General features: G+C 44.3%; 1 pseudogene; it reads left to right on the top strand.

Annotated features, from left to right (window-relative positions):
- Positions 1-7,177: 7,177 nt before the first annotated feature.
- On the top strand, positions 7,178-14,723 carry LOC125534414 (annotated as a pseudogene).
- The last annotated feature ends 729 nt before the right edge of the window (positions 14,724-15,452 follow it).

The raw sequence follows: 15,452 nt of genomic DNA, 5'->3' as shown, positions 1-15,452 counted from the left end.
CCTAAATAATTATTTCAATTTTTTTGAATTTTGGTCAAATATGGTCAAACTGTGGTCAAACAATTGTCAAAATACTTATTCAAGAAATATTAGTGTTACTAAATAATTATTTCAGTTTTTTTGAATTTTGGTCAAATCTGGTCAAACTATGGTCAAACTGTGGTCAAACTAGGGTCAAACTGTGGTCAAACTACTTATTCAAGAAATATTAGTGTTACTAAATAATTATTGTTTTTTAGAATAATAGTTTTAAACTCAAACAGTGAAATGTGTGACTTCATGCTCAAGTGGCCACGTGGAGGGCCTTTAGTCCCGGTTCGTATAAGAACCGGGACTAAAGGGGGAGGCTTTAGTACCGACCCTTTAGTCCCGGTTCCAGAACCGGGACTAAAGGCCCTTATGAACCGGGATTAAAGGCCCTTTATCTACTAGTATGGCACTTGGCACTATGTCAATAGGTTAGTCCCAAAAAATGATATAAAATGATTATGAAACATCCAAGAATGATAATATATTGGCACGAATATTTTATAAATTATAGATACGTTGGAGACGTATCACTTGTGTAGCAAGCTTTGCTTTATCATATAGGTTGAATAATGTAGTTGCATATTTAGAGAACTTCGTCTATCTACTATCCTTAAATTTGTTAAAGGAAAGATACAAAAAAATGTTGCCTATTCACCTACATCCAGTCAACATCTTTGATCCTCCATATGAGACAATACTATGGCTGCAGAGTGAGATTGTAGTAGTACTAGTCATTTGGTGTCGTACAAGTGTAGAGAGATGGGATGATGGTGGAGGAGAGCATGAATTGGAGGCAGGAGCGCAGTGAGGGGATAGTGATCGGAGAGTGGGCCGAGGAGAGATACTTCCATGAGGCAACATCACGGGCAGCGTTGGGGAGCTTCACAAAGACAAAGAAGGCCGTGGGAAGGTGGGCATGCGGGAATGAGGAGATGATGAGTGATAGTGGTTGTGTAGCATGGAAAATGGAAAGATTTTCACCAACTGAAATAGTGTGTTTAAAGATACACATGAAAAATCAAGATCCTCTCCTTTATCATTTTGATCGATCCAAATGCTATAGCCTTCAACAATTATGACTTCCATAAAAATATGAGAACCATGAACAACAAGAAAGATGATTTTTAATCGGGTGTGGCTAGCTCTCATCTAGATGAGAAATAATTGTCTCATCTAACTCCTACATTGGATTAACCAAACAAAAAATGAAAGGAAAAAACTTTGTTACTTCTCATGAGAATTAGGAATTCTGTTTTTAATCACTATAGAGGAGAATATTAAACCAATGCCGCAATAAATACCAGAGCAAAATGTCAGAATTCTGTGGCTCGGCTGACAAGGACTTTCCCAAATCCACTTGAGTAGGTCTAGGATTACATGATGACCAATAATTCTCTTCAGTAACTTACTCTATCTACTATCCTTAAATTTGCTAAAAGAAAGATATAGAAAATTGTCGCCTATTCACCCCCATTTAGTCGACGTCTTTGATCCTTCATAGGAGACAATACATGTGGTTGCAGAGTGAGAATGTCGTAGTACTAGTAATTTGGTGTCGGACAAGTGTAGAGAGATGGGATGATAGTGGAGGAGAGCATGAATTGGAAGCGGGAGCACAGTGAGGGGATTGTGATCAAAGAGTCTGCCGAGGAGAGATACTTCCACGAGGCAACATCACGGGCAGCGTTGGGGAGCTTCACAAAGACGAAGAAGGCCGTGGGAAGGCGAGCCTGCGGGAAAGAGGAGATAATGAGTGATAGAGGTTGTAGCATGGAAAATGGAAAGATTTTGACCAAACTCAAGTAATGCGTTTTTAAGATACACATGAAAAAAAACAAGATCCTCTTCTTCATCACTGTGATCGATCCAAATCCTATAGGCTTCAACAATGACTAGAGGCTGGGGCGCCACCTGGTGGCACCTCCTAAGGCGGGCTTGTGCGCACTTATCTTGTCTCGGCACATTCCTCTGCCATGTTTAATTCTTAGTCTCTCATGTACACCAATATGGACGTATGCTATAACATTAGGATCTCTTGATCTCTTGGATGTAGAGATATAAAATATTTATTACAACCATTCCTTGATGGATAACTGTGAATCAGCTTACAATAGAATCAATTTCAATGTGTATGTATGCTTGGTTGCTCCACCATCTACTAAACAGAGATGGAAAAGGGAGAGAGAGCTGCCTTTAGATGGGAACCTATATAAGAAAGAGAGGGAGGGAGGAAGAGGAGTGGGAGCAACGAAGCTGAGTATACCCACCTGCTGCATGCGGTAGACTGAAAGGAGGGGGGGAGCGGCCGAGCGGGTTGAAGACCTAGGAGCGAGCCAGCTGTTGGTTCCTGGATCGAGCTGCTACTGCTTCCTTCCGTCATCCTCATCCATCTCTACGTATTCTCACTCCACACCACCTTGCCAGTGACCTTTTTAGAGAGATATACAGGAATTGAGATGGAATCCAGTCAACCTAATATGTTCGGCAAAACAAACTATCAGTGACATTTTTAGAAAAGAGATGTACATAAAAGTAAGCAGACCTTCCAGAAAAAACATCATACAGGAGACATATGATGATCATAGGATTGGGAGTTTTATGCGAGAACGGAACCTGGCAATCTATATCAAAAAGATATCTTAACTGGAAAATTAAGCAACAAGATCACACTTGAGTTGTTATAATTACTTAGGAATTTAGATTCTTACTTTTCTTTTAGAGGCCCAATATCCTTAATCACTTTGAGCAAATTTTACTTAAACAAAATATCTAAGAGTAGACTCTGGTTGATGAACTTTACAGAAGTGAAGACCGTCTAACTGGATTACAGACTTCGACAACGACATAGTCCCCAGTCAACACGACAATTCAACCGCTTAGTACAGTACATCTTCCATCACCCGGTTTATATGTGCAATCTGAAATAACCAAGAGATTGAAATAGTACCTGTAATATGTGGTCTCTGGTCTGCAACATAGATGCCAAAATCAAGCAGCAAGATCCAAAATATATCATTGACTTCGCAAGCTCCCATCACCCGGTTCACCCGGTTCATCGCAGAGTACGTACCATGGGAAGGTGTTGCCTGCGACAGTAAAATCTTTGGCGTGGCATAGGCGAGTGGCCACCCCTTCCCGACTCTTATTGTGTGCACCTCCTGTGTGTGCGTGATTGTGCGTACTAATCTTGCTAGCGTGTTCGTTAACGTATATGTGCAGTCTTGCTTTGCATTGTGGGTGGGACATGGATATGCACAAAATTAATATCTAGTGTATTTATAATCAATTTAATGTTCCAGGAACACCACTTCGAAGTGATAATATAGATAACTATATCGTTAATAAGAACCGAAGGTAAATCAAAAGAACCATTCCAAGGTTTTTTTTTTCTGTAATTTGATCTTCCTAGGTATATCTGAGATTATCACGGAGAATCATGTCGTGAAAACTGGGAGAACAATGATGGGATATGGGACACTCGTCAAACTTCATGTTGTAGTCCTATGATCATATCCGAGTCTTTTGCTTTTTTTTTCAAACTACATCGGAAATTAGTATATAGAAAAGTGAATCTGCCAAGAAGATTAAATTTTATTTTTAGTTAGGAGGATCAAACTGACGTGCATAGTTGCAGCTACCTCTACAGAAATATAATTCTTGCATCATGTGCATAGTTGCAGCTACCTTGAACAACAATAATAATTCTTCCTGTCATCAACATCTCACCAGAATATGATCAGTGTAATGTCATAAGAAGTCAAAACTCTCTTGCATTTGTGAACTGAGAAGTTCTTGCATCACCTTGGCCCTGCATATCACCTTGGTTGCTGCATACTGCAATCATGACAAAAAGTACATGCTATAATAAGTAGAGCAAGAAGGAAAGTTCATACAATAAAATCAGTAGAGATGACTTACATAGGTTATATTGCATGTGAAGTAATGGGCAATGAGAAAAAGTACAGTGAATATCACATGCATGTATGTAATAGAACTATAGAACAGAGTGAGGTTCTAAGATATGGAAGGCATATCTTTACAATCAGAACTTCACTATATTTGTACCCTGCTGAAAAATCAGCTAGCGTGAGGCTGTTCCAAATGAATCTGCATATTAACAAAAGCTGACCACCAAAAGTTCAAGCAGTAATCTGTTGCTTTATATTTAGGCAGCTGCATGAGAGCCTTGTTTGAGCATCAATCATTCATTTATATTCCATTTTTTGGACAGTGAAAAGGATTATAGCCATGTGCATAGCTTTGCAGTCTTTACCATCAGAACTATGTTCTATATGTGCTAAAATAAAATAAAAAGCTCTCATGAAACGTCCATAGTGAAAATTAGACATGCAAAAAACAATTAGTTCATCTACAGCAAGACATAATGCATAACCGTTGATAACAAAACATTAGGTTTTATCATTATGTATCTAAATTTAGTCATACAAGGGACAAATTAATCAACACATGGGGCTTATGTTTGGAGTTGAGGGACACCTCAAGGCATGCGCGGCCGCTAGCGAGATTTATAAACAGAAATTAAGCTGGTAACAGAGAGCAACAAACATGGTGACTATCAGACTATGCGTGTGTAGATCAGCCATCCTGAATCTCCTGACATGCATGCTACGCTTATTCAGTTTAAATTCGGATTTCTACTTTTTTTATCATGCATACTACTACATACACCGGAAAGCTTTTTCACATACAAGATGCATGCAAGATCACGAGCATGCCATATGTGTGTAAGTAGGTTACACGCCAACTCCAATCCTCATCCAACTTCACCAATTTTGCTTTGATAATATTGGAATTCACTTTCCTCTTCCATCCGGAAAAAAATATCCACAATCGCAGCGACACAGCTAGCTGAAATTCTCTACAAGATCCTCAGCATCACAAATTGCTTGTGATGTCCAAGCGATCACACTTTGCTATGACTAATTTTACAGGCATCCATCAAACAGATTTCACAGCTAAATCCTCGATGGACAAAGATTTCGAAAGCATGTGTAGAGTACCTTTCGCATATGCCCCAGCTATGAAATCAAAGTCCCCCATGGCTGAAACCCTAATCCACGCACCACTAAACTGCACATGAAGCCATTTTCGACAATTAGGAAAAATATACAATGACATATCTTGACAACAAAAGGAAAGCTACAGGCATCCAATGCACGATCATGAAACAAATGGCACTAACTCTACCAAAATCATCTGTCATTTGCATAAACCATCAATGTCATACCACCTCCTTGCACTACCAACAACAGTACCCTCATCAGCAATTGCAATAACGAAAGACTCTTGGACAGCAATTGCAATAACGAAAGACTCTTGGACAAAATTGTTATCAGGGGACCTCATGGGTGTATTAAGATGAAGAAATTCAATAGAAAAATATCAAACATAACAGTCTTCCACAATCCATAAGCACAAACTAAATAAAAGGCTGGTTTCACAATAGACCAAGACAACTGGTTAAATGCACATGGACAAAAGAAATACAATGCGACCAAGGTTGCTAGTAACAAGAGAGCGACTACAGTGACACGTGAAATGCTGCATACAAATTAAGTATAAGCCCATCTAAGCAGCTTCTCATTGCGATATACAGTTGATGTACGGCTTCATATATGGTTTCTAATTGATTGTTCTCCATATACAACTTCTCATTGTCATATATAGCTCCTCATTTCAATCGATTGTGCTCTAAACAGAGATGCACCAGCGAGAGAGACTTCAGGTAGACATTCATTTGTGCAAAGCCTTTCAAGTAGACATTAATTTGTACAAGGCCTACAGACGAAGAATGCAAATTGATGAACTCAGCTGGTTTGTAAGAGCCCATTGTTGGAGAAAGAGGCAACACAATTAAAAATACATAATATAATAAACCTTTACACAAAGGAAAGAAAGAAAGAAAGGAAGGAACATAGCAGGGTGAAGAGGTAAGTACATATCATGCCATGCTATAACTTATTTTAGACATATTGCACTAACATCTTACCTGGTTGTGTCAACTGTCACTTGACGCCTGAGAAGCATGACAGGCGACAAAGCCTAGTTCCTGAGAAGGTAACTGACTCAAACTAAGTTACTACTGACTCAAACTTCTAAAGATACATGTGCACAAACCCATCTCATGTTAGCTAATTCAGCAGCTTTAACTTCACGCCTCAGAACTTGTGGGCCTGTTCCTGGATGGTTAAAGCCAGATAAGGAGGAAGACAAACCAGAGGATTTCTGATTGTCGCATCGCAGACATCTAACCGGGACACATCTCGCCGGAATCACGCCCATGCCCTCCCTCCAATACTCCTAACCAAAGAGACGATGGAGGTAGGGTGACCGCGGCGGCGGTGCCGGAGAAGCTCGCGGTCCGCCGGCAGAAGCAGCAGGCGCTGCACGATGATAAGCGTCTGCGCATGCTCGACGGCAGGTGCTCCCCGAAGGCCACCCGCCACGCCTCTCATATGTAGCGCCTCGCGCGGAGCCACACCCAAGGCCCGTGGGAGAGAGGAGGAGGCCCGGTGGCGGAGATCGAAAGCCAGAGGAGGGGCGTGGCAGGAGACGAGGAAGGAGAGGAGGTGGCGGCGGCAGGAGACGAGGAAGGGGAGGAGGTGGCAGCGGCGAGCGGAGGATCCCGACTCACGAGGAGACCCTGGTTAGGTTACGGCTATTTCGATCGCTCTGTAGTCTATCCTGATTTTTTTCCCTACGTATCGTGGGAAGGTGTTACCTGCGACAGTAAAATCTTTCACGTGGCATAGCCCAAAGGACGCCCCTTCCGCGATTGCTTAATGGGGTTCATGACTTCCATAAAAATATGAGAACCATGAACAATGTAGCAAGAAATATTGTTTTAATAACAATAGAGGAGAATATTAAATATCGAAATAAATACCAGAGCAAAATGTCAAAAATATGTGGTTAGACTGACAGGGACTCTCCCAAATCCACTTGAGCTGGTCTAGGATTACAGGATGACCAATCGTTTTCTTCAGTAACGTGTCATGTCGGCATACTTGGTATTCCCGTAGCAATAGCGATCGACGACATGCTCTGCATTTAATGCTTGCTGTAGCAATTTAGACATTACAGACGGCGGCTACGATTCCCAGTTTGATCCACTGCATGACCACTTTGAATATGCCGCTGAATTCGACTGTATATATGCATCCATGGTCCTTGCATGAGCTCTGCTGTGGACCAGTGTAAAGAGCCAGAGAGGCATCCATCCGCCATGGCAACCGGCCAACTGCAGCTGTTCTTGATCTGCTTCTCCCTCCATTTGATCCACACCTCTGCCGCCGCCGGCGTTGCTGATAAGCTCGAGAGGGGCCAGAACCTCACGGACGGCGAAACGCTCGTCTCCGTCGGTGGCTCCTTCACACTCGGGTTCTTCTCTCCCGGGGTGTCCACCAAGAGGTACCTCGGCGTATGGTTCTCCGTGTCCAACACCACCGTCGTCTGGGTCGCCAACCGCGACCAGCCTCTGCTTGACAAGTCCGGCATGCTGGTGCTCAACGGCGCCGGCAGCCTCGTCCTGCTCGACGGCTCCCGCCGGACGGCGTGGTCTTCCAACTTCCAGGCTGCCTCCGCCGCGGCGGTGCAGCTTCTCGATTCCGGCAACGTGGTCGTGCGTAACGGCAGCAGCAACACCTCCCTGTGGCAGTCGTTTGATCAGCCGTCGGACACCTCTCTTCCCGGCATGAAGCTGGGCAAGAACCTTTGGACCGGAGGCGAGTGGCAGCTCACGTCCTGGAGCTCCGTCGACGACCCGTCTCCGGGGGACTACCGCCGCACACTGCAAACCAGCGGACTGCCGGAGGTCGTGGTGTGGCGTCGCGACGTCAAGACGTACCGCACGGGTCCGTGGAACGGGCTCTACTTCAACGGCGTCCCGGAGGCGCGCGGGTACGCGGACAAGTACCCGCTGCGGATGACGATCAGCCCGTGGGAGATCACCTACGGGTACACCGCCGCGCCCGGCGCGCCCCTAACCCGCATCGTGCTGAACAGCACCGGCGTGGTGGAGCGGCTGGTGTGGGACGTGGGCACCGGGGAATGGACCTCCTTCTTCAAGGGACCGAGGGACCCCTGCGACGCGTACGCGAGGTGCGGACCGTTCGGCCTCTGCGACCCTGAGGCGGTGTCGTCGGGGTTCTGCGGCTGCGTCGAGGGGTTCAGCCCTGTCCCGGCGTCACCGTCGGCGCGGGAGGTGAAGGATACCGCGGGCGGGTGCCGACGAGACACGGCGCTGGACTGTGCCGGCGGGACGACGACGGACGGCTTCAAGGTGGTGCCAGGGGTGAAGCTTCCCGACACGCAGAACGCGTCGGTGGTAATGGGCGTCGAGCTGAAGGAGTGCAGGGACAGGTGCTTCGCCGACTGCTCCTGCTTGGCATACGCTGCCGCGGATGTCCGGCGAGGCGGCGATGGTACCGGCTGCGTCATGTGGGCGGATGGCATCATTGATCTTCGCTTCGTCGACGACGGGCAGAATCTCTACCTCAGGCTGTCAAAATCAGAATTTGGTATGTACATAAAACATAATTCTCTGAACCTATTAATTGTAGGTGGATCTTCAATCTGGACCGTCCAGTGTTGATAAAGATCCGATCTTAACGTCATACAATTCCAAGGGAGAAAACATATAAAGTTGATACTTTGCTGGTCCACAACATATTAAAACGACAATGTGTAAAATTGTTTCTGGATTTTTTTGTCGACCATAAGCACTTAAAGTGACAGAGCTTATTCAAAAAGTTCTCATTATAGATAATTTTATTTATTCTGCAAGCATAAACCTGAAACATTTCTACATATTGCCCCGCGAAAGAAAATTCTACATAATAGTCCTAAACTTGTAATGTGTTTTTAAGTTTATATACATTTCCAACTCAAAAGAACGTTTACATGGGACAGTGTGTGGAACACAAAAAAAACATATATGGTAGATATATACTACAATAGTGTTTAACTACTATTTCTGGTTGCGGTCTTGACATGCATATTTTCTTGAAATTTACTATATTTACAAAAATCACATAAAGATAATCATTGTTGAACCACATTACAATAAAAGTAAATGGAAGTTTTCTCCTATCAATAATTTGTTAAATGGTTTCCACCTTTCACCCTCTAATCATTGTAGCCGAAATAATAAATAGTATCCTCTTTTAAAGTCTAGTTCTCCGCTTTTGCATTATTTTTGTTTGTTATTCCATATTTTACTCTATTTAATCAGTTTCCACAATGCACCTCATGTCAACATGAAAATCAAGTGGGAAACGACTTGGAAGCGATGTCACTAGATATTTTGTTGTGTTAATCTAGTGCATTAAAGAAAATCTGACATAATAATATCGACTTCAAATTTGCTCATACTTGCCACAGTTTTGCACAACTATATTCAAATTTTCATTTATTTTTTGAATTATGAATTTATTTAAAATGAATATGGAGACTTTCAATATGAATTAATAATCGTTTCTCCACCATACAATCCCTAAAAATATGTCAAAAACATAAAAAAACATGTATTATGAATTTGTGGATTTCAAATATCCTATGTTATATTTGATTAAATTTAAAAATATTTAATGAGTTTTAATTATACTTTATTCTTACGTGAAGTCCCAAAATTATTTCCCATTAGACTACATTTTTTCTTCAAAAAATTACATGCAAAATGTCAATTTACGGTAGTTTGAAAATCCTGACTAAATTCAATTTAATTTCAAAAAATAATTTCCCTTCCATTTAATGCACCTTATAAAAACAAGTATAACTTCTAACTTGAAATTCTGCAAGTTACCAACTATATAATATAAGAGCATCTCCAGCCGCGCCCTCAACAAGCCCCCCTCCCCCCCAAGGCCCTTTTTTGTCGCCGGCGTAAAAAATCGGCCCAGTCGCGCCACCAGAAGGCCACATTTCGCCGGCTCGGGCCGACTTTGGCGCCGGCGGACCCACGCCGAACCCGGCGCGCTGGGGGCACCGGGGGAAACATTTTTTTGGCGCGAAATGAAATGGGCCCGCCGAGTCAGCGACTTGCCGTCTTCGTCGTCCTCATCGCCTCGGTTCCCGCGAGAATCAATGCCAAGGCTGCCGTGCCGGTCAGCCTTCCATTTGATGCCTCACGGGTGGCACAGTGAAGCCGCGGTGACGCGCGTCCCGCCCTCTCCCGCCACGCGGCACACGACGACAGCCCTCTCACCACCCATCCGCGGCTATAAAAGCCAACCTCCCTCACCGGTGAACGCACAAGCCCTCGCCACCGGCGCCCCTCTCGCCCCCTCTCACCATCGACGCCCCTTCCCCCCCCCCCCCCCCCCCCCCCCCCCCCCCCCCCCCCCCCCCCCCCCGTCGAATAGGCAATGGACGAGCGCTTCCCAAGCGACGACGCGGGGGCGAACGGCGTCGGCCGCGCCATCTGTGCGAGGACGGAGGCGCGCCTCCTCTACGACTGGACATGCGGGTGCCGGGCTCGTGGAGGCTGAAGCGCCGGTCGCATCCCGGTGCCCCGGCACCCACCCAATGCTGACGCGCGTCGAGATAGTGCGCCATCCGGTCATCGCTCGGAGAGAAGCGGACGAGTCGAGTACGCCGCCGACAGCCACACGCTGTGGACGATATACTTCGACCGCCGCCACGCCGAGAAGTTCGCCTTCACAAACGGCGTCCTGCCCCGCGGCCTCCTCAACTCCGAAGGGCGGCGCAAATGGTGGGGCGTGCCTGGCGGCACCCTTGAAGCCGTCCTAGAGCACATCGAGGCCGGCAACACGTCGCGCCTCGAGTACCCGGCGCCCCGTCCTTCTCTCGCCACCACGGTAGTTCCTTGGACGCGCGGCGAATGGAGACGGCGACCTCTCATCGTCCGGGCTCGGGCTCTCTTTTCTCCGGTCACCGGTGCTCCGCCCCGTCAAGCCGGAGCCGCGGAGACGCCGCTTGGTCGCCGCACCCGCCGGCGGCGCCCCTCGTCATCAACGAGGGCGGCCGCCTCTCCCCTTCTTCCTACTGCCTCATCAGGCCGAAGACTGAGCCGGGTTTGCTCCCCGTGAAGAAGGAGCACGAGGCCATGGTAGTCGACGATGAGACCGCACTCAAGTGGGCGAAGGCGGACTACGTCCGCGAGCAGATGGAGCGCCAGCGCCGAGCCTTCAGGGAGATCAAAGCTCGGCGCCACGGACGCGAGGAGGGCGGTGTCGTCATCCTCGACAGCGACGGCGAGGAGGCGCCCGGGCCGTCCAACCCCCCGCGCATCGGCGATGCTAGTCAGGAGTGCAGCAGGGACGGCGGCGGCGATGATCATGGCGGCGACTACAACCGGTTCTACAGGCTTCTCGCCATGTAGAAGGCGGGCGGCGGCGTAGTAATGTCGTTTTTAGTTAGTTTTAATTTATGTTTTAAAGTTTTTGTACAAATATGAATGAAAATAGCGGAGTTTGGACGAGTTTTGTGTCGTGTTTGGCCGATTTCCTTTTCAAAAAAGAGCGTCTGGGGGCGACTTGGGGGCGGCGGCTGGGAACCCGATCACCCCCATGCGGGGGGGAGGGGGGGCGAACGGCTAGAGATGCTCTAAGGATGGAGGTCAAATTCAAGTGGCTAAGGATTTATGTCACCTTAAACTAAATTTAAAGAGTTACGGTTTCAATGTGACATTGAACTTAGTTTTAATTTTTTTGGAATTGATCATATTCTAAATAATAGAGTCTAGTAATACTTTTCAAGCATGTTACAACGTATTGAGACCATTGTTGAGGAAATCGTTAACTGGTAGCTCCTCGGTTGGCTAGCGAGTAGGGGATTAATCGGCTAATCGGCAAGTTAATCGGCCATTTAATCAATTAATTGGACGATTTTTTGATTTATCGGCTATTCGGTGACCCTATGAGTAGGGATTAATCGGCAAGTTAACTGGTTAATCGGATGAATTCTTGAACAGGGACTGAGACACATGGAGTAGATAAGGTGTAAATGTAAGGTGTAAAATTGAGAGAAAATTCTTTAGACCTACTTCGAGTCTGTATGTCTTGAATTGGACTCTGATGGTTTTAGCCACAATAACAGATGAGCATAAAAGGTTTCCTACTCTACTTGTTGCCATGCCTCTAGCTTCCACTGTTGGCATTCTTCTCATCGTGTTTGTGCTTTGGTGGAGAAGGAAACACAAAATCGTAGGTAAAATTTGCCCTGATAGCTCAATCTAGTTGTTATTTTTGCATGAAGGGGGAACTGGAAATACATTCTTCACGCCATGTTCTAAAGTACATACAATATTTTTGCAGGTGCTATTCCTCACAATCCTGCAATGGTGGCTCCTTCGGTTAGTCTAGCAATTATAAAGGATGTCACTAGAAATTTCTCTAAGAGCAATATGATCGGAGAGGGTGGATTTAGCACCGTTTACAAGGTTCGTCAACATGCATGTGTGTGTGTGTATGTGCATGTGTGCGTGCATGTTTTGCACTCAGGATGGCCATATCCTTCAAGGAAAAAATATCACTGTTTAAGGCATTGGCACATATAAAAGCAACCATTGGAAAACTTAATTTCTAAAATACCAGTTTTGAAAATCACCAGGGGCAGCTACCAGAAGGAAGAACAATTGCTGTCAAGAGACTTAAACAATCAACACTTACCACGAAAGGCAAGAAAGATTTTGTGAGAGAAGTGGAAGTGATGGCTGGGCTCCGGCATGGTAGTCTTGTACGTCTCCTCGCTTACTGCAACGAAGGCCAGGAGCGGGTACTCATCTACGAATACATGAAGAACAAGAGTTTGAACGTCTACATATTCGGTACTCCTTTCTTACCAGAACAAATAAAATTTCTCAACTTCTGACGGGAAGTTAAATGTTGAATGCTTGTGTTCCAAACATGACCATATATTATGTGCTAGAGCATCGAGCTTTCCTAATTTGCCATGCTTCCCCAAGAAGTCAACCATTTTTTGCAAACCATTAGAGCTAGTATAATAAGTCCTACTAGGCAGGCTATAGTGTCTTCTAGGTTGTGAAATTCCTACCATGGAGGGAGGGGGGGGGGGGGGGGGATGTATTACTTTTGTTACAAATTAGTAGTCTACATAAAAGTTGATCAAGTAAGTTGGTTTTTATTGCAGAGTCATAAATTGTAAGTTGAAAAACTGGTTACATGTATATACTTCACATACAGTCTAAATGTTTGTCTGTATTTTTCGACTATTTACCATGGAGCAATAACCTCCTAGTCATTCATTAAACTCAAGCACAAAAAATGAACGAAAAAGTCCATAGAATAGGAGGAAAGAAAAGTAAAAGGAGCTATCTACCTACTTACCTAGACAATAAGGAAGGCTATTGATCCAGGCGATGTTTTTCCTTTTTTTTAGTAATCAATAGTAGTGTTCTCATTCTAGAAACCAGTTAGAGCATAAGGTGCTTCCATATAACATAGTTTAAGGGTATTTAAGCAAGTCCAATGATATTTTGGAGGGAATTTTTTGAAGTAAAATAGGTGTTTTACTTTTTAATGCATGCGTTTAGCATGTTATTCTAGTAGTAGGTATCTAATTAACACGTATTTGGCCCTGATAGGCACACCAGACTTTCGTTCTTCGCTGGGCTGGGCAAGAAGATTAGAATTACTACAAGGGATCGCACATGGTGTTGCATACCTACATGGAGGATTGGGCGAGAGTGTGATCCATCGTGACCTCAAGCCCGAGAACATTCTTCTAGATGATGAATGGAATCCAAAAGTTGCTGACTTTGGCACTGCCAAGTTGTTTGCTGGCGATAGGATGGGGCCAGATCAAACAATTGTTGTTTCACCGTAAGTAATCAAATATGTATCCACACTACAAGAAATTTTGTGGATCTAATTGCTAACATTATTGATTTCCATGAAGGGGGTACGTAGCTCCAGAGTATGTACGGGGAGGGCAGATGACACTGAAGTGTGATGTCTATAGCTTCGGAGTTATCATCCTTGAGACGCTTAGCGGGCAAAGGAACAGTGTCTTGCAAAGGGTCCTTTCTCGGTAAGTCTGAATAAATCATAAATTCATGTTTCTTTGAAGAGAACCCAAGATTCTTATTGATATCGGTGTTGGAACATTAAGTATTTACTCTCTTTTTTAGATGAGCCAAGAACATTAAAAAAATTATAAACTCTGACCGAACTCAAAATTCTTTTTGGCAGGCATGGGAACTATGGGAGCATAATAGCATTGTGGAACTTCTCGACAAGGAAATGATGTCGCTATCCGAGTCTGAGACACAAATATTATTTGAGCTAAAACGTTGCATCCAGATAGGACTCCTATGTGTCCAGGAAAGGCCAGATGACAGACCAACCATGTTTGGAGTCGTGACCATGCTGACCAGCACGAAGTCGCATATCGATCGACCAAGAAGGCTGGTGTTGGATAATAGAGAAGTTATGTCTGCTGATTTTTCCATTGGGCTTGGGCTGATCTCTTGAGCCCCACTACAATTGATTAAACACAATTACCATCAAGCCGAGCGAGCTATTGTTGCCTAGCTAGCAATCAGTTTAAGTATATTTGTAGGTAGGTTTGTCTACACGCAGTTTTTTGTTGGGATCTTGTTACATTATCTTTATTTATCTTGCGAACCATATTTATTATAGAAAGTTACAGAATAGCGACTTTAAATATATAAAGGAAATAATTGAGAAGATACAGAGTTATTCAAACGGCAAAATCTATACTGGAGGTGGGCGGTTGGTGCTTATTAGTGCGACACTCACTAACATGCTTATGTGTTTGTGGATATTCTATGAAGTGCTGGTGAGAGTCTATAAAAAATAGAATTTCTTCCAATCAAGATTTTTCTTGGGAAATTTGTAATTTAAAAGAGAGGTACATGGTAGTGAAGTGGAGGTATTCTATTCTCTATAGAGCAAAAGTGCATGGGGCCTTCCTATTCAATATTTAAGTATAAAATGTGTCTCTTCAAAGAATGGATTTTTAAACTACTCAAGGAAGATGGCGTGTGGGAAGATTTAATATGAAATAAATAACTATGTGGTGAGCCGCTATCGACACTCTCATGGAAGGCAATGAACATTTTTGTTTGGCCTCATGAAGGCTAAATTCCTATTATTTCAGTTTGAATCTAAACAATAGGAACAATGCCCATCTTGGAAAGAAAAATGGCTACGTGACAGTCATTCAAAAACTTCGGTTCATGCATCTTTTTGACATCACTAGACAAAACTAAATTTCTATCCGGGAGAAGTTGTGTGGTGCCCAACATAATATCAAGTTTCAACAGCTAATTGTTGATCTAAATTAACATAATAGAGTGAAACACTTTATGCTAATTTTGAGGTTGTTCAACTTGATGATGACAAAAATGCCTTGAGAAGGGAAACATACTGGTCTAGGTCTAGGACATTTTCAAGTAG

This window comes from Triticum urartu, chromosome 2 (assembly GCF_003073215.2).
Source record: "Triticum urartu cultivar G1812 chromosome 2, Tu2.1, whole genome shotgun sequence".
Lineage (NCBI taxonomy): Eukaryota > Viridiplantae > Streptophyta > Magnoliopsida > Poales > Poaceae > Triticum > Triticum urartu.
The sequence above is the reverse complement of the archived record's forward strand: the minus strand, read 5'-3'. Positions and strand labels throughout refer to the sequence as shown.